The sequence below is a fragment of the Polistes fuscatus genome, unplaced genomic scaffold, assembly GCF_010416935.1.
Source record: "Polistes fuscatus isolate 324 unplaced genomic scaffold, CU_Pfus_HIC Scaffold14, whole genome shotgun sequence".
Classification (NCBI taxonomy): domain Eukaryota; kingdom Metazoa; phylum Arthropoda; class Insecta; order Hymenoptera; family Vespidae; genus Polistes; species Polistes fuscatus.
Window position 1 is genome coordinate 3,791,934 of NW_025113042.1, and position 21,378 is coordinate 3,813,311.

The following is a 21,378-nucleotide window of genomic DNA, read 5'->3' on the forward strand; positions in this document are numbered from 1 at the left end:
GATCTACATTAAAGAAATGTAAAAGAAACTTTCTGTACAAGATTGAAATTTATAAAATATACTTAAATTAAATCAAATAATTTGTTGAATTATTTATATTACCAAAAAACAATTCCTAATTCCTTTTTTCTAAGAAATGAAGATATTTAAAGAACAGGAAAGTATGATTTAAAAAACATAACGAAAGGATGGCGCGTGCCACTTCCTCGCACATCATGTGATCCTGTTACAAAATTAAATTTTCGACAAAATTTCAAAATTTTCTCAAAAATTGAGATTGTTAACAGGATCACATGATGTGCGAGGAGGTATCTCGATTATGGATTTTTCCAAGAAATGACGTCATCAGAAATTCCAAGAAATGACGTCATTTCCAAGAATTTCGGATTTTTCCAAGAAATGACGTCATTTCCAAGAATTTCTGATGACGTCATTTCTCGGAAAAGTCCGAAATCGAGATACCTCCTCGCACATCATGTTATCCTGTTAACAATCTCAATTTTCGAGAAAACTTTGAAATTTTGTCAGGAAAACTTTGAAATTTTGTCGAAAAATTAATTTTGTAACAGGATCACATGATGTGCGAGGAGGTATCTCGATTTCGGACTTTTCCAAGAAATGACGTCATTTCCAAGAATTTTGGATTTTTCCAAGAAATGACGTCATTTCCAAGAATTTCAGGTTTTTCCAAGAAATGACGTCACTTCCAAGAATTTCAGATTTTTCCAAGAAATGACGTCATTTCCAAGAATTTCTGATGACGTCATTTCTCGGAAAAGTCCGAAATCGAGATACCTCCTCGCACATCATGTTATCCTTTTAACAATCTCAATTTTCGAGAAAACTTTGAAATTTTGTCAGGAAAACTGAAATTTTGTCGAAAAATTAATTTTGTAACAGGATCACATGATGTGCGAGGAGGTATCTCGATTCCGGACTTTTCCAAGAAATGACGTCATTTCCAAGAATTTCGGATTTTTCCAAGAAATGACGTCATTTCCAAGAATTCCTGATTTTTCCAAGAAATGACGTCATTTCCAAGAATTCCTGATTTTTCCAAGAAATGACGTCATTTCCAAGAATTTCAGATGACGTCATTTCTCGGAAAAATCCGGAATCGAGATACCTCCTCACACATCATGTGCTCCTGTTAACAATCTCAATTTTCGAGAAAACTTTGAAATTTTGTCGAAAATTTAATTTGAAATAAAGATATTTAAAGAACTGAAAAGTATGATTTAAAAAACATAAAGAAAAGATGGGGCGTGCCACTTCCTCGCACATCATGTGATCCTGTTAACAATATTAATTTTCGAAAAAACTTTAAAATTTTGTCGAGAAAACTTTGAAATTTTGTCGAAAATTTAATTTTGTAACAGGATCACATGATGTGCGAGGAGGTATCTCGATTTCGGACTTTTCCAAGAAATGACGTCATCTGAAATTCTTGGAAATGACGTCATTTCTTGGAAAAATCCGGAATTCTTGGAAATGACGTCATTTCTTGGAATTTCTGATGACGTCATTTCCTGGAATTTCTGATGACGTCATTTCTTGGAAAAGTCAGAAATTCTTGGAAATGAGATACCGATTCTTAATTTGTTAGTTTTGGAACTCGTATTTATGTTTAAAGTTTAGTAACTAAAAAATAATTTACCTTAACGTTGCATTATTCTATATCTTTTTTTTCTGTTTACCTGTTTGGATTTTTTGTTTAGGAATTGGGTTGGTAATATAAATAATTCAACAAATTATTTGATTTAATTTAAGTATATTTTATAAATTTCAATCTTGTACAGAAAGTTTCTTTTACATTTCTTTAATGTAGATCTGATTTTTATCATAAATAAGATATAATTTATAATAATTAATTAAAAAAACGTTGTACGTTGTTCTTAAACTGATGTGGTTGATCCATTGTGCGTGTTGATCCATTGAATGTCTTATGATTATCCTCCTAGTATCGGGAAACCTTAGAAAGAAAATAGAAATGGGTCCCATATTACGATACTAAGTTCCTCTGTGTTTCCTTATCTTCTTATTCTCAGTTTTCTTCTTCTTCTTATGCCAGGAATAATCTTTGTCAGTTTTATTACCTTTTTACCTAAAGGAGAAAAATATAGAAAGATTAGCAAACGAGAAGAAATAGAAAGAAACTTTTTTCGATAACATGCCTAGATTCTAAGATAAGGCCATTTTTTACCCTTTTTTACCCTTTTTCTCAAAAACGATGGATCCTATTGCAAAAATATTAGCATCATTCGATTCAGCGTCGTCGACTTACCTTTAGATCAATTTCTTCCTCCCTACCCCTAATTTAGGGTGTCTGGAATTCCTATTTCAGTGGACTAGTGTTACATATTTTCTTCTGTGTCTAAGTTTCCTTTTTTTGAAGATAACAAATTGGCTTGGTTTTAGGCTAAGGTTTTATAATACAATGGCAGCAATAAGTAGTAATTCATTCAAGAAAAGCGTTGTCTTCGAGCTAAAAATTAGAGGGATTGAACTGGAGTGGTTTTAAAGCGAGCTAGTGGAAAGGATGCCACCTGCGTACAAAGTTATCACCTTGCTCAAGACAGAAGTCGTTTCAAAGTCTCTCTCCTTCTCTTCTTTTCTTCTTCTTCTTCTCTCTTTCTCTCTCACCCTCTCTCTCTCTCTCTCTCCCCCTTTTTATTCTCGTCGAGACGAGCACCGTTCTTTTACCGCGAGGATTACTCGGATCGAACGAATCTTTTTCTCGTAATCCTGAAGCCGTTTCCGCTTTAAGGCTTACGCTTAAAAAGGAAAATCCTAAGTAAGACTCTCTTTCTCTCTCTTTCTCTTCTTCTTTAGAGAAGGAAAAATGCGTATGGATATAGAAAAAAAAATACCGCTCAAATTTGTCATCTCGATTTTGATCAGGATCAAAGATTAATACGAAAATTAAGGTGAAAATAATTGCGAATATTTCTTCAATCGTATAGAATGAAATTGATTACTCTCGTTGCATATCTTTTAGAAATTTGTTAATAAAAAAAAGAAGAAAATAAAAAATAAAATGATTATTTCCAAAGATTTGTGTCGCAAGTTATTATAACACGTTGGATACAATGATACAATGATAACCGTGTTTTTTACTCGTAATTACTCGCGTTTAGTCACGAATTAAAATACGACTTTGCGGAAAGAAAAAAAACAAATCGTTTGATTATTCGTACCATTTCATAAAAAGATAAACGCGTGCGTGTGTGTGTGCGTGTATAAGTAAAGTACATATACGTGTATTATTTATTGTACGTAGCACGGTAACAACGGTGGCATTGTGTCACGGGATAAGCTCGATTATACTTTTAGGAACATAGGATTTTATTATTAGCCAACCGGTCCGAATCAGTCCACGGAAGGGATGATAGCGATAAATTTGAAGAGTTGAGCGACGCTCGAAATGGCCCCGTACTGAAAATGCAAAAAAGGGCTTTATAAAAGGCCGTACCTAGTACTACCACTACTACTAATACTACTACTGGTTGCTGTGTTATCGTAGCAGAGCTATTAAAAAAGTTGTGTCGTTCTCTCGCTCGTAAAATGCACGCATAGCCTAATCCAGAGTAATTTAAAGATGGGTGGGGGGGTTAGGGGGTAGGGGGATGTGGGAGAAAAAAATTATTGGGGTGGAGAGATGAGAGGAAAAGGAAGAAGAAGAAGAACGAGAGGGGGTGGATTTTGTTGGCCGTGTAGCTTGGCTTGACAGGCACGGAGAAGCTCCTGCTAATTCGCAACCCTTATGCGAGAAAGGGTTATTTCCCATCGAAAGGAAAATCTCTCTCTCTGTCTCTTTCTCGTGACGTCATTCTCCTCCTCCCTACGCTTTTTATCAGCCCCTTTTTTCCTTTACATTTTACACGCCGAATTTCGGCCGGTGCTTTAATCAATTTTTACAAATTAAATTTGAAATTACATATCCTCAAGGTTATATCATTTCATTAAATTTTTTAATACAAAATTTATGGAAATTTATTGTCACGTTTCTTTACGTAACGGATTTTTGTTGTTTTAATTTTACTTTGGGAAGTATATACTTTTGGTCTTTTAAATGTTATTAAAATAAAATGAAAAAAAGAAAAGTTAGTTACTAATATTTGAAAAAAAAAGAAAACCATGAACATTAATTATAATATTAAAATAAGACATTCAAAGGACTAACAGATAATCTTACGCATAAGTTAAGAAGTTCATTCTCTTTTCTCGCATGTACGCAGGTGTTACTTTAACGAAAGCTGGTTGTTGTCTGGTTGAGTGATTACGGGCACGAAAAAGACGTAGAAATTCGAGGCGTGAGACTCCTTGCTACGATAAATCGAAAGAGAAACGGAGAAAGACGCACGCACACTTATACAAACACACACACACACGCTAAGAGAAAGAGAGAAAGCAAAAGAGAAATATAGAGTGAGAGAAAGAGAGATGGTAAAGTGATATTAATGAAGAATAGTTAATTAGGGAGTGCCAACTGGCGGCTAAGGATTACCACCCTAGATCCACCGCGAAGCCCTTAGGGATATATTTATGTAATTGTCAAGTGGAGCCTGAGTGGATATTAATGGTGCCACTCCCATACCCCTCAGTACCGATGCGCGACCCGTCCATTATTATTATCTTCTTATTAGCGACACTATACCACCACTTTCTCTTTATTTTTCTCTATTTCTCTCTTTCTTTACGTGATTTTATCATTTCATCATGATTTCTCTATTCATCTTTCTTTTTTTTTTTTTTTTTCATTACTTATCGTTCTTTTTTCAAAAACGATAAAAGGTAGATCCGTGTATCTAATACTTTTTACAACACTGATTTTAGATTTTTCTCTATCATTTTTCTATCAGTCGTTTATCTCCGTGTTTTATGTTAAGAGTGAAACGAGAGATAGAGATTGATTATTATTGTATATCTTTCCCACGTAATCTTAATAGTTTTCTTTTTGTTACTCGATTGAACGAACATAATTTGCAAATTACGATAGGAATTTTGTTCTTTTTCTTTTTTCTTTTGGTTCTTCTGGTTCTCTTTTAAGCCATGTGTGATTTCAAATTCGAATCATTTATCTTACGACGAAGACACTCGGATACCCATTATTTTACTCTTTTCTTTTTTCTATTCGTTTTAAAACGAAAACCATTCGACGTTGACACCCTTCTTTGAATTTTTATGAATTTGGAGACACGTATATTGGATAGATTTGTATGTATTTATATATATACGTTTAGAACACACCCCACCCCTTCGTTATACTACTATACTGTAAATGATTGTAATCGACTTTGGACTATTTCAGTTGCGATATCGATAACTCTTCTAAGACAGCACGAAAAAGAGTATAACATCGTTTGTTTAATCAGTGTCATTTTGTTACTAACTTTTTTTTAAACTCGTTACTATACTTCCGGAGGGTAGCAGTCATTAATTATATTCAACGTCTTACCGATGTATTTAAATATTTTTAACACCGAGTATCAACTTGGGTGGTGTATTAAATTTAAAAGAGAAAAAAATCCAAGAAGAAAGAAGAAACGAGTTAATTGAAACTTTTCAATCCTGCAATTCACATCATTACTATTATATAATAAAAATAATATTGTTCATTGATACAATATAATCCTTCAATCATTTATATAATCTATAACAAACTTTCCATGACTTTTTATCAATCTATCACAATTAATTAAAATCCTAATTCTAAATTAACTTACACGAGTAACTGTGAAAATTTAATCTCTCATCGATCATTTCCTTTTATTATTTTTTTTAAAAGAGAACACAGTGAACGCAAAGAAAATCCCCGTTCTTATTTCTTTTTGTATAAATTATCGTAAGAAAAAAAATAGGATGATAAAGATAGATAGATGAATGAGAACGAAAGAAGAAGAAGAAGAAGAAGAAGAGGAGGAGGAGGAGGAAAAGGAAGAAGAAGGAAAGGGGGGGAAAATTCGTTGAAATATTTATGACGGTAACTGCGAAATCGTTCGTGATAAAGACAAGTCGACTCACGGCAATTTGTATTACAGGGAGGAAGGGAGGTACCTTGCTTGCTTGCCTGCCTGCCTGCTTACGGACAATTAGTCGTCGCAAGCGTGTTCCCTCTTTCTTCCTCTTGGTGAAACTGCAAAGTCACGAGAGTGGAATCGTGTCTGAATAGAGAAGAACCTTAGAGCTGATAATTCGTGCGAGAAGGATACCAACAAATAGATGGATGATAGTACGACTGAGAAAGTCGGATATCAGCTTAGACAGAAATAGAATGAGATAGAATCAAAGAGAGAGAGAGAGAGAGAGAGAGAGAGAGAGTGAGAGAGAGATGAGAAATCTTGAAGGGAGAACATTGTTCGTCCGAGTGTAATGCAGCACGTAACGTAGCTATCTATATTTTAATCAGTCATAATTAAATGAATATTTCATCTGACGCTCGAATGAGAGAACGAGAGGGAGAGGGAGAGGGAGAGGAAGAGGGCAAAATCGTTCTATAGAGTTTTCGGTCATAACAAGCGTCGGTCTCGAGAAAAGGGTTTCATGCAAATTCGTGCCAGATTGGGAACGATGAGGATGCTGGAAGAAGGGGAAGAAGAAGGGACAGAGGACGACGGTAGTAGCATGGACTTTAAGGGTTCCGTAAAGGATATAGATATAGAAATAGTAAGTTAGAGAGAGAGAGAGTGAGAGAAAGGGTGTTGTTACGCACGAGGGATGACTTCGAGGGGGAAGGAAAAGGAAAAGAATGGATGGATGGATAGAAGGAAGGAAGGAAGGAAGGAAGGAAAGTAAAAGCTAGGCGTGAGAAAAGAGTGATTGAGGGGTGGGGGGTTTGTTCGAAGAAGTTATTCGGAATAACGGTGGTGGCTTATGCGAAAGATAGAAATATATATATTTGAATAAAAGCGTGATTTGTTTATAAATCAGAATCGGAATTGAGTCCGTGAGAGTGCATATTAAAATGCATGGACGTAAGAGGGATGAGAAAGATGGATAGGTGCGATACGAGTTTAAAAACTAAGTAAGAAAGAGAAAGGCAGGGGGAGAAGAAAATGTAAGAAAAGTTTTTTTCTGAATGACGACGAATAAGCAAAAACGAGATAAGGCAGAAACGTTAAGATGGAGGAAGGAGATGCTTCGATCAACATCCTTCGAGTTTTCTATTATCGTCCAGCCTTACTCTCGGTATTCCCCCTTCTAAAGAGTCCTTCTTGTCCCGAAAGTCGAAGGATTTTGCATAAGAAAATCGTGACCTCCGTCGTCGTCGTCGTATCTTTCTTTTCGTCTTAAACTATGAACGAAAAAAAAAAGATAAAATGCATGTACTTTCGGTGTACGTAGAAATGAGAAAAGGATTCATACATATTTAATATTTATTTATTTTGTTGTTGTCGTCTTCTTCTTCTTCTTCTTCTACTCTTATTCCTACGAATTGATTCAGTTTTCGTTTGAAAACAGAAAAAAAGAATAAGAAATAAAAATTGAAGGAGGAAGAGGAAGAGGAAGAGAAAGGGAAGGGAAGGGGTATGAAGGAAAGAATAAAAGGGAAGAGAGGTAGATCTTACATTTTTTTTTTCTCTTTTTTTTCACTCGACTTTCTAAAAATATTTCCGGCCGGTGCGTGTAAAGCTTAAGGTCGCGGGTTCGATCCCCTCCGGCGGAAAACACATTGCTATTTCTAGAATCGGCCGAGCCTAAGGTGGTTTTAAACGTGCTACATACGCGAATACGTGTGTCTCTTTATAAGAGTGTAGAGAATTGTAAAAGTATGACGACGACGACGACGACGAGGGTACGTTCAACCTCTCGTCTCGGTTCACCGCAGTTCCACGTGCGGTTTCTTATTTTTCTTTTTTCCAAAAGAAACGGAAAACACAAAAAAAAAAAAAGGATAACATTCGTCAGTACCGGACGATATAAGAGAATTCTTTTATTATTTTATTTTATTTTTCTAGCGTCAAACGTAAGTCCACTTATCGAGTTAACTTTTACAACAGTTAAGAATAATTAATAGAAAATTATGATTTAATTATATTCACGTCAACAAAATTTTCTTAACAAATAACAATTGTTTGAAACAGATAAACGAGTGGCACGTTTGAACGTATAGATAAAGGGTGGATAGAAATTCGTATTAACGTGAAAATAATCAAGAAAAAAAGTTTAAAGGGATAAAGAGATTCAAATAAGAATAAGAACGAGAGAGAGAGAGTGAGAGAGAGAGAGAGAGAGAGATAAAGAGTGGGCTAAAGCTAATACCTTGGCTTTTATGCATGTTTCAACGGATTAGTACTATAATTTTCCCCGCGAGAAGGCGTCGGCTTTCGCGATAATGAGAGAGTACTTCCACAGGGTAAGACGAGTTCCGTGCTAGAATTAGCTGTGAAATTCATTAGAACTTAACGTAATGCTTATCGCTTATTCCACTAACGGCTCGTCGTTTCACGGGTAAAAGGGAGATAAACGAAGACTAAAGGTGTAAGATGGGGGGTGGGGGGTGGAAAGGGGTTCATGGGGTTCGAGGGGGAAAGGAAGAGAGAGAGAAAGAGAGAGAGAAGAGTGAAGACCGAGCATGAATATTTGAAGCTCTTACTTCCAAATCTATTCCCGATCATCCGAAATTCGCACGCGACGTTCTTTATTTATTCATCATCTTATATCTCGAATATTCAGATGATTTTAGACGTACTTTGGGATACGTATGTATGTACGATGTTACGTACACGAGTCATCCCTTCCTCCCCTCCCCCACCCACGTTGAAATATTCATTCGTGAATGAAAATGTATGGTGATATTCGAAAGGGGAAAAATTTAATTTTCATTTATTTCGTGCGTATAGTTGTGATATTTATCATTCTATAGGAAATTAAAACACTTTAATAAATTTCTTTTTCAATATGTAGATAATTAAATATTGTAAATATAAACATTGTTAAGAGAATTGTAATTGAAATTTATCAATTGATCGCATCGATGTTTATTTTAAGTAATTTCATTTTGTTTTTTGTTTCGATGATAAATCAAACGACAATGATTTGTCTTATTTGTAACGTAATCTTTTTGATCGATGATAAAATATTAGAATATTGAGTTTATTATAATATTGGTCGTTTACAAGGGATAGAACATTTAGAATAGGAAGACGTAAGCGTAAAGTTTAGAAGAGCTTTAAAGCTTTTGGAGAATAGACAGGGGTGATATCGAGCTATCGCGTACGTTAAACGTTTATAGGGATGTTTGAAATTACTATCTATCGGGGAAAGGGGAAATGGCATGGAACGAAACAGCCCGAGGCATTTAAGGGCTCGTCCTTGATTGGCACGGAGATTGTTAAGGGGTTACCAGGCCACCATGTATCTAGATATCTGGGTTTTCCCTATATCGAGTTTCCATGGCAAGAGATTAAATGAAAATAACGTCATATTTTTCTTCATTATCAACGTTATATTCGAGCAAACGTCGCTATAAATAATAATTAAACAATTAAAAATATGTTTATTTTCAAATATACAAGATGGGTGTCATAGTTTGTTATAAAAATTAATGACTTTTGTATTAAAATATGATTCGTATTATATATTAACGAAAAAATATATTATATACGGGAGAATAAATTTCATTATTTAAATTCATAAATATAATCCTCTAATCGTAATATTTCGTACAATAGAGTTTTTATTAATCGTCGAACGTAAATAGTTCATTGGAAAGATTGATCGATTTTCAATCACGAACGAGAGTACTAGAGATTTCAAAGTGATTCTCTTGTTGATCGGAAGAAAAGTGCACCACCCGTATGTTCGACGTTTGAACAAAACCGAAATGCGTATGTAAAGGTAATGATAGGTAGTGTAGAGTGGGTGGTGGTTTGTACGGTTCAAGTAGTATAAATAGATTAACGTACTGGTTGTTAGGTGGTTCTATTCAATGGAACGTTTAAAGGGTAGTTTAATTGGGGTAGTAATTGACCACTAAACCTACTCATGCAAAACATCTTCATTTCTTTCCCTCTTTTCTTTTTTTTTTTCTAAAAACGTTCATCAATTATTGTTTTACCTTGCCTCATAAAAATTGTATTGTAATGTCACGTTTTTGTTTTTTCTTTTTTTTTTCCTTTTCAATTATATTTCATTAAAAGCACCGACACAATTTATCCAACCAAATCGTATTATTTTCTCATCAATGTCATTTTCTAGTCAAAGAAACGAGACAGGAAGAAGGAGTCATCTTCTCGTTTCGTCAAAGTCGAAAGGGAAATCGCGCGTGGCCGATACTTAAAGGAACTTCCCGACCCTTTGCGATCGGATAGAAGAAGGGAGAAAGAAAGAGAGAGAGAGAGAGACTTTGGCAAAGCTTTTAGATCCGAAACTTTACGGAATTAGATTCGGATGGAGGGTGGCATCTCCGACGGATGGGCCGATTAATCGAATTCGAGGGTGATAATTGACGTGCTGAAACCAAATGCGAGTCGTCAAACGTTGCTAACTATGTCGAGTTGTTAAATATACGTGTACACCGTATATATTTATCGTAATCAAGTACTTCAAATCAAATTCTAAACTATCGCTATTTTTGTCGAGGAATAAAAATTAATCGATCGAATTTTAATCGATAGAAAATCGATCGTGTTTATATTATTATTTTATTTAACGGTAAAATATATAAATTTTAAATGGAAATGTAACTTTTATGTATGCCAATTTTTGTTATACGAATAGTTGTATTTTATTTTGTAATTTTTATTTGAACGTTTAAAAATCGATATGAAAGATCAGAGTTAATAATTCTACTCATGGTAGTGCGTTTATAGGGATATATTTTAGTTTAGTTTTAGCTATGCGTTCTCTCAGTGGGATCGACCTACATTACCATGTCGTGTTACTCTTCGCAACGACTTAGGAGTCCAAATGAAAGAGGAAATACGAAAGAGGGAGAAAGATAAAATAGACGAGGATGGAAAGTTGAGTGCGAGTACGTTGAAGCTTTTCGTCCTTCCTAACCACCCCATCGTTTCCTCGAAACTCTCTTTCTAAAGCACCCTTCGAGACCCTACAACCACCCGGCAAAGTGTTGTCGTCGTTAAGATTCTCTAGAAACTCCCTTACGCGAAACGCACCCTCTTTGGATACTTCTGCTCGTCTTCTCTCTCGAATAGACACTCTTTTTCTTTTTTTTACTTTTCCTCCCTCCCTCCCTTCCTCTCTATCACTCTTTTTTTCTTTTATTTCTAGTAGTAGACGGAATATTAGAATTATTAGTAAGATACGCTCGTGAAATTGTTTAAATTTGTTTTTAGAATTTTTATCTGGATAATTTTGACTAGGTTTAATGTTAGAAACATTTGAATTTTCGGATTTTTAAGAAATTTGAAGAATTTATAAAATAAACGAGGACAATGTTTGTGTAATATTTTGTATCAAAGTTTTGAGGATTATTATGTTTGTCTTTTTTACAATGAAATTTTGCGATAACAATTTGGATAATTAAAATTTGATATTATTACAATGTATACGTATATAAAATGATTTGCGAAACTTTGATTGAGACGTTTTTATTTAATTGTATTTGTTGATAAAGTCCAGGAAGAAGAAGATCTCAAGTATATGAGAGATATTTGATTGTAGTAAAGGAAACTTTTAAGTAATTGGTCTTGTGCTATTCCAATCGAAGAAATCTACTTTTAAAACTACTTTGGAAAATTGAATGGTTCTTCAAACTTTGCTAGATCGAATATAGTAGAACCTCCATTATCTTGAACGTTCTACTGTCCGAATTTTCTCTAAGCTGGACTATCTCCTATTCTTTGAACTATGTATACTATTTTATGAAACGTTGGCATTTCCTTTTCCTTTTAAATTTCAATGTAATCTCTCCAAACGAATTTATATAATTAAACGCGTAATACAAAATTTAATAATATGTTTTTGGATCAGAAAATAATCGTTTCAATATTTAAACTTAAATAATACAATGATAATCATCGCACACACATTTTTATCCACAATTATTAATAATGTGATAAGAATGCAATTTTCTGTAAGTCCACATTTATATTTCATTTTATTTTATTATATTGTTATTTCGTTTGAAGAGAAATTCACTGTCAAGTTGTATGAGAATTAAAAAAAAAAAAAAAAAAAAAATAAAAAAGAAAAAAGGGTAGAAGAGTCGATGTTCCAGAGGGTACTCGGTTTTTCTTCATTGTTCGTCGAGAAAATTCAAAAGCTTCGTGGCTCTTATCTTTCGAAGAATAAGGAAACACAAAAAAAATGAAATAAAAAGAGTGAGAGAAAGAGAGAGAGAGAGAGAGAGAGAGGGAAGGAGAAACTGTGGATTCTCTTCGACCACAATCATCTTTCTTTTTCTTTACTTTTTCTTTACTTTTTCTCGGTAAGAAGAAATAATTATTTAAGTGAGCGGAGGAGCTTTCGGTTGGCCTTCATCCATTTTTGCATTTGATAATCAAAAGAATAAGGAGGAATGAAGGAGTTTCTATTGAAAGAATGAATTGAAGCTCGACCTCGAAGACAAGTGGTTATACTTGCCAACGACAGTAAAATCATAGTATTCTATTATATATATATATTGGTTGTATTTTTTAATCCTAATTGCTTTTTTTTGTGTCGCTCGACCAACCGAAACTCGTTAAAACATCTTCCTTGTAATTTTAAGTATATACATCAACAAGTATTATTATATTATACATAATTATCATCGTATAATTACGTCGTTACTTTCATTCGTTGTACTTTTTATTAACGTTAAATTCTATTTTTCTTTATCGTCATCATTTATCCCTCTCCCCCCCACCCCTATAGCTTATTTTATTCGACATTTGGCTGATCTTTATATTCCCATAGTTTCATTTATTCGAATTAAACGTGCTAATTACTTTTTTTTTAATGTTAATTAAATAAATAAAATTGACGAACGAATCTTGTCGTCTGATTAAATTAATTGACGATTCGTTAACCAAACTATTATCTTTCCTGAAGAATAAATCTTACGTTAAAATCATTTGAGCATGAAATCCCCGTGCGAGATCAAAGTCGATAGACGTAAACACGAAAAACGTTTTGGGAATTGCGTAAGAGATTCCCATAGGTCAGCTCCCATAGGTCCTGTCAATCAGAAATCGGAAACTGCGAGGAAGTCGATGAGTTCTCGATTAATCCGTCGGGAAAATCCTTCTCTCTTTTTTTCTTTTTCATTTCATCCTGCTCGTTCATTCGTTTCAGTGAGTAAAAGCGAATGAGTGAGTGAGTGAGTGAGTGAGTGAGTGAGTGAGTGAGTGAGTAAGTGAGTGAGTGAGTGAACAAGCTAGCAATCCCTTTTCTCTTCTTCTCTCTCTGTTTCTCTGGTACACTCCGGTCCACTTGAGGTCCTTATAATTCTCATCACGAGCAGACCGCACGACGGACCACACGAGTTTTTGTTCGTGGTGAGGATAACGACCGAGCAAATTACGGTGATCCAAGTAATGATCGACATGGCGACTTCGTAAACCCGACAATGCAGTCATGAGAACTCGTACAACTACTCTCGGTACTGATTTTATAAAACAACAAGTATATTCTTGAGGAAACACGTTTTACTATTATTTTAGGGAAAATTTTTATATTCAAATTGTTATATTCAGAGTTGTTATTCGTTTCGTCTATTATATTTACAATGATTTTTAATTGAAATCAATTTTCTGATTGAAATATTCTTAAGGATTTTAGATAATCAATTTTGTAGGATTTTCTATATCGATTGAAGTAATATTTAAATTCGATCAATTTAAATCTAATTCATTTTATACAAGATTTAAACATAATTGACAGTACGAGGAATAAAAGTTTAACAGTCGAAAGAGAAGAAATAATCACGAGACGGAAGGAAAAAAGGAAAAAGAAAAGGAAGGCGTCCTCTCGTGGAACAATGAAAGGGGTATAAGATGATTTCCGGACAGTAAAAGACGAAAAAAAGAGGAAAATAAAGAGAAAAGGAAAAAAGCGAGGAAAAAGGGAAGGAAGGGGGAAAGGTTGAATTAAAAATGTCGACGTGAAGGCGTACCTACACTCGGTAAGCAGCAGGTAGTGTAGTAGGCATAGTCAGCTTCGTGAGGTTTCTGCTCGTACGAGTGCGTGCTCGACAGGATGAAAAAAAGCTCTGGGATCGAGAATGGTGATGCATTATGAAGAAAGTAAAAAAAAAAAAGAAAAAAAGAAAGAAGAAAGAGAGAGAGAGAGAGAGAGAAAGTTGAATTGGTGTTCCTTGTTTTCTTCCTTTCCATTTCTTTCTCTTTTTCATCTTCATCTTGTTCTCCTTCATCTTCCTTCATCATCATCTTCTTCTCTTCTTCTTCTTCTTTCTCCCGTTCTTTTTCACCGTTCTAGCAAGCGGAATCTTTTGTAAGATCCCCGTTACGACACGGGGATTAGTTACTTTGTGCAAGTACCACCCTTCCCTCATCTCTTATTCACCGACTCGAAAAAAAAGAAAAGAGGAAAAAAAGAAAGAAAAAAGGGAGGGTGACTCTTGCTCATTTCATTACGACGCACCAAATGTGCCCTCTCAAAACGAGAGGCACATCTACCTATCTACTACCCTATCGTGATCGTCTCATCTTGGTTAGATTTTAACTTCTTATCGATCATTTGCATATTGCTAATTTGTATTTATATATTGTTTATTTGAATTTTCTTTTTTTTTTCAAGATTTTATCTTATCGTTCGTGATAAGGTTTTATAAAAAATCTGCAATTCGAAGAATATACTTCATACATCATTTATTTAATTATATATAGGGTGTCCCACATAACTCTAGTCACGATTTTTCAAGTACTTGCGATAACCTGACAAAAAAAAAATACTTTCAATAAAAGTTGATCCGTTTGATATGTTGAAAATTGCATTACTAAACATATAATAAATGTTTGTTCTCATAAAGCAATATGCTCGATAAACAGTTTTACCTATTGTTAACGATAATGATTTATGTCAATCGCGAATAAAATAATGATGCATCAAGTATATATATATAATTTTAATATATTCGATATTCTCGAAATATGCAGAACACAATTCAGTATTCAAACGTGACTATAGAAACCGCAGGACGTATTATTATAGATAGAAAATTTCGCATGACGAAGAGAAACGTGCGTGTATTGTTCGAACGGATACACGCATTTCGATCCACCAATTATCGGAAAAGAAATTCTTTCTAATTGGTCTATTTCGAACAAGTGTATTGCGTTTTGTTCGCGTATATATAATATTATATTCCATATACTGGGTAGTAATAGAAAAAAAAAGTAATAATAATAATATTATAAATTACAAATAAGAGAGTTTGACGATTATAGATATTCTTCCCTTATTAAATAAACATTTTATTAATAATCTCTGTATTAACCATAAACCCTTTTACAATTTATTTTAATTAACCACATACCTCGGTGCATTGTGGAAATCAAAATCAAATCATAAATTATAAATAATTCTCTCGGGATTTCGGTTAACTCATCGATTATACATTTTCGTTATACTCATCTCGATGATTACCGTAATCCCTCTAAAGAAAATATCGAAACCGTATTTTTTTTTACCGCCCCGTATATACGTATGCGTGTACACGATACAAATCCCAAGAGAAAGGAAGGGACAACGGTGGTAAATACATTTTTATCATCGCAAATGCGATCAACTCGTCCTTTGGCCCAACGACCTTTACCGTCATCATCCTAACAATGCGAATGCACATTGCACCGGTCGTCGTCATCGTATTCAATGAGGTACTTTGGTATCTTGCTTGCTTGCTTGCTTGCTTGCTTGCTTGCTTGCTGCTTCCGTTGTGCGTATTCCGTTCCGTCTTATTAACTCGCACGAGTTAATTTCCCTCGGCGAAATCTTCTTGAGAAAATTACGACGTCTCTTCCTGGAAAGTATTAAAATTAACCTATTCACTTAATTCTCCCTCTACTCTTTTTATTCTTCCCATCCCCCCCTTTGTTTTGTTTTTTTCTTTCACATTGTCCCAATCTATCTATATACATATTTTTTTTTCCTCATTTTATTTCTTTATTCCGATTCGTTATCCTGCCATTTATTTTTATCGAAAGGATTCTCCGTTTAATTTTACATCACCGGCCTGTGCTTTATTTTCTCTTATTTTTCACTTTTTTTTAAAATCTTTTCTTTCCTCTTTTAGTAATTAATTTTCTTGACTTCGTTAATCTTTTCTCTTATTTTTTTTTCCTGGAATGGGGAGGGGGTGGCAAGGGTATATCTAATTTTATATCTCCGTCCCTCTCTCTCTCTCTCTCTCTCTCACTTTCTCTTACTTTATCCTACTTATTTAAGTTTCTTCATTTATTTCCCTTTTTCCAAAATTTCCAACCTGTTTTCCTTTTTATTCTATCCAACATGTCTCGCATGTAATATCACTTTTTTCCCTTGTCCGTGTCTCATTTCAATTTACATTTATTCGATATATATATATCTATCTCTCTCTATCTTTTAATTGTTTTTTATTTTAACAATAGACGCGGGAAGCAAATTCGTTGGAATTGAAAAGAATTCCGAGAGAGAAAAGATCGAAAGAATTTAATTCGTGCCTAGCGTAATTTGGCATTTCAGAGCCCAATAGATTACAGGGCTAATGTCCCATACCTCCCTCCCTCCCTTCCTCCCCCTCTTTCTCTCTTCTACAATTCAAGCACACGAGTGGTCCCCAAAGCGCAAGACGAGCACTCTCACACATACATACATGCATACATACACATATATATACATATATATATCACGTCAGTGAGATAGTAGGTAGCAGAAAACGCGTAACCGACTAGCATCGATCCGTTCGTCTATCTTTTTTCCACCTATCAGACGATCCCCCTTTCCCCCTTCCCACCCCCTCCTCCTCCTCCTCCTCTACCTCTCTCTTTCTCCCTTTCTTTCTTTCTTTCTCTCACTTTCTCTCTTTCTCTTTTCTTTTCCCTTGGCAAACGGATAACACCATCCTTGTCCGTGGGCTCTCACATATAGAATCTCCCCTTGTTTATGGGGTGTTTGCCGCTAGCGTTACCCTCTCCGCGATCGAACGAGCCGAGCAATATTGAATCCGGAGGTGTAATTGAATTTGCTCTTGTTTCCATGCGCTGATCGAGGAGCGACGTTAAAAGGAATCGAGCTATGTTCAACCGGGCACGTGGGGGTATGGGGAAATGGGGGTGGGCTGGCTCGGAGAAGGGATTCTTCACGGAATCACCATCTCTTCTCCACGCCACCCTCCTCCCACCAATCGAACGTTTTCTTTCTCTTATCCTTCCTTTTTTTTACTCGAGAAGATTTTCACATCAAACACGTGCACATGCACATGCACATGCACTTGCACACGTTAACGTACACATGTACGGGATCTCTCGGTTATGACGTTCTTATCGGAATAAAGATTTCTTCTCTTTGATTTACTCTACATTCTCTTTTCGATGAATTTAAGATCAACTTTCTAATGGGATGAATTTTCTTCTTCTTCTTCTTCTTCTTTTTATTATTATTATTCTTCTGCTTCCGATTCTCTTCTTTTATTCGAGATATAAAAAAAAGTTATGGTTTAAGTACCGTGAGATTATTTCGAGTCGATTGATTTCTACTATCTTTCCTTACTTTTAAATCAAAGACCGAGAAAAATAATCATTCGGAAAAATATACATACTTGTTGTTTTACAACGCATTGTGTTCTTTTCTCTGTTTTTTTTTTTCTTTTCTCGTATTTAATATTCTCTCTTTAGTTTCTCAACAATTTATCGCGTTTTTTTACTATTACGAAATTTACGATTCTTCCGATGTACCTTTTTATTTCCTCTTATCATTATTCTCGACTATTTCTAATGTGACAAACGTTTTGAAAAAGAAAGAAAACCTCTCTCTCTCTCTCTCTCTTGTAATATATTTCTACTTGAACTCGAGATACGCGGACCACCGGATCTTCATTTATCCAAATCACTCGTCGAGTTTTCTACGATGCCCTGCGAGAACGTTGACGACAACGACGACGACAACAACCGTGGTATTCCCTTTGACGAGTGCCAAATAGGGGGTGTAAAAGGGAAAGAGAGAGAGAGAAACCACTTTAATTATGAGTTTGGCTCCGGGCACAAAAGTCATCGGCATTATGCTTTACACCCTTCTTCTTCTTCTTCTTCTTATATTCCTCCCCCCTCTCCCCTCCCCTCCCCCCCTCCTCCTTTCTATCCTTTTTATTCCACTTTTTCATTTCTATTCTACCATAGTTTACTTTCACTTACATGTTGTAAATACTCCTATTTCCAATTGAATTTGTAAAACTTATTCTCAAGCGCATATTCGCATAATGCAGCTCGTTTATTCGAACGTATTTATACATTTTATTATTCTTAAGTTAATATAAAAATTGATTATGGTAACGACGACCATGTGAAAAATCTTCCATAATGATTTGTCGAAGTGTAATAAATTTATTCTCTCCTCTCTATACGGTTGATAGATTCTAACGAGAAAGAAAAAGGGATTTCTCTATTAGAACGAAATTGCTTTTTCATGGATGACAATGAACGAATGGATTTTTCTTTTTTTTTTTTTTTTCTTTTGCCCCAGGGAGAGAAGATATTACCTAAAAGGATAAGCAGTTAAAATTGTTCTCTCTCTCTCTCTTTTTCTTTTCTCTCTATATATTTTTTTTTTTACAATAAAACACATGAGATTATTCGTTAGTTGCTCGAACGTGGTACTACGTTAGTGAAATTCAATTTTTACATAGGCGAATGCAGTTCTCTTCATGGGGGGACAACATATGGCCTGAAAACTAAATCGTTCAATAAAAAAAAAAAGAAAATTCGCGCCTAGATGCCTCGTTAGTATATAAAAGGACAACGTGTTAGATGATTATACTGAAAATCAATGGTTTTCCATTACTCAAACATGAATTCATATATATTTTTTCTACCAATTTGAAAATTAATTCGTAAAACAAGATCCGATGATATATAAATAAATTGTATAACGTTACGATTATTAAAAAAATATGTAAATATATTATTTATAATAATTTTAACATCTATTATCGATTTTATGATTTAATCATCATTAAAACAGAGATAAGGTATTTTATTATTCGTATTAAATTATTGAAAGAAATTGTAAAATAATTGAAAACTATGTACGTTCGAAGCCATCGCTAGAAGTAACCAGTGCGATGTTCCACGCTTCCATTTGCTGTGTAATACGCGTTATAGAGAATGGGCAGATGGTACACCGGAGGTGTCCAGTAGGGTGATTCGTATAGGGCACAGGGTGCTGAGTGATACACGAAGCGAATCCCAAGCATTCACGATTGAAGAGGGTGGACAAAGATCCTCGAGTACCCCCATCGACGTATGAACTGTTTTGTTCGACTCTTGCAACCAATCGTTTGATGCCAATTATTTGCGATAACTGAACCGTATCGACAACACTTCACCCAATTCAAAAAGTATTAACATTCGTACATATATTTATAAATCTACGTTAATCGATTTAATTCCTTGTTTGAGAAATCATTCCGTCAACTTTCGTTGACTTTTCATTTTACAAATTTTATAAATTTTTTTAAGTGAGTTTTCTTTAATTTTTTCTTCTTGCACTTTCTTTCATTTAAACCACATCCTTTCAACGTTTTATTATTACTCTAATATCATGTTTTTCTAAACTTTCTACAATTGTATCTTCGATCATTTCTATATAGTATAAAAATTCGTATAATAAATTCGTCGATTGTAATCAACAAGTCTAACAAATAGAGACTCGTTTTAAAAAAAAAACGAAAAATACGCGATTAAAGATTGATCTATTCCACTGATTCGTTGATAATTGAAATAAAACAATTTGAATAATACGTCTACGGTCTATCACCCCTTTGATAATTTCATTTTCATTGAAGGAATCCGTTTGGCCTTTGAAAGATTAAAGGAAAAAGGAAAAAAAAAGGAGGCCATTTAATCCTCTTTTCGATTCTAGAATAAATCGATGAAACGAAAGCACAGTGATTGTAAACAGTGTCGAACTGTGAACGCAGTAGAATTACAGATTTCGATCTGGCAAACTGCCAAGTACACTTGCACTCGGCCCTATTTTCTCTTTTCCATCGTTTTCTGCTTGTTCCCACTACTACCACCACCACCACGAGCATCATCCCATTACCACTACCATCGCCATACCACTCTTTCTCTTTCTAACCACCCTTAGAAAGTATAGGAAAAAGCAGGGGGGCAAGGGAGGAGCGAGAAAAGTTGCGAACGAGAGTGAGTCTTTTCGCGAAAAGTGAAAAGCTTGATTTATCGACCCCCGCAAACAAACATACACGCATTCCCAATTTTACTCTCTATCTTTTTTACATTTATTTTATATTTTTTTTAGTTAAATAACGTCAGCTCAATAAATCAATAAAAAATCTTATACGTTAAACGCATCGACGAAGTGATTTTAATTTTAATCGTTAAATTCAATCGATTTTATGTTACAATTATAATTAAGATTGTTTAAAAAGGCTAATCATAATTATATTATTTTTAGAATAAAAAACAAAAAAATTATCTTTAATTTACTGTCATAATCACACAAAGAATACACGCGTTATACGCAGATCAACTTTTTTCACTTTCTCTCTCTCCCTTTTGAAATTCATAAGACTTATTTCATGATTAATATAATTCCCCCTTTTAATAAAAAAAAAAGAAAAAAAAAAAAGAAAGAAAAGAAACCAATAATATAATAAATAATGCAGAAAATATGAAGAATAAGAAATCTCCCCGTTCTTTAGATTCGATCGTTTCGAAGGCATCGTTATCTGATCGTCGTCGCATAATGAGTTTCATATTTTTTATTACCAGAGGCGTCGTTCGAGAGAAATAATAAAAAGAGACAAAAAATACACAAAGATAAAGAGATAAAGAGAAAGAGAAAGAGAGAGAGAGAGAGAGAATAAGATAAAAAGAACAAGATTGAGATTTAAATAAGGTACTTCAGAACGTCGCGACGACTTCGAAGAATAAGAATAAGAATAAGAATTAAGAAAAAACAAGAAATAAGAATAAATGGAATAAAAGACATCATCGTTCGTCTTGTTAAACAAATAATAATTCCATGTTTTTATCCAACACCATGCTTCTTCCACCGATCTCTCTCTCTCTGTCTCTCTCATTGGTTATTTTTATACGTGGGACGACTATATTTTTCATATTTAGCGAACTACCAGAATGTTAAAGAAAAGAAAGAAAGAGAGAGAGAGATGATTCTTTCGATAAGATAGAAAGAGACATATATTTTAAAAGAGAGAGAGAGAGAGAGAAAGAAAAAGGACGAGATAGACCCGTG

At 34.4% G+C, this 21,378-nt stretch overlaps 1 long non-coding RNA gene across 1 annotated transcript; it reads right to left on the reverse strand.

Moving 5' to 3' along the window:
* Window positions 1–2,053: 2,053 nt before the first annotated feature.
* LOC122514103 lies at window positions 2,054–2,618 on the reverse strand. Its single transcript, XR_006302942.1, has 3 exons — window positions 2,566–2,618; window positions 2,285–2,485; window positions 2,054–2,104 (listed from the first exon to the last, which is right to left on the reverse strand). It is a non-coding gene; the product is annotated as an uncharacterized LOC122514103 (long non-coding RNA).
* Window positions 2,619–21,378: the final 18,760 nt, after the last annotated feature.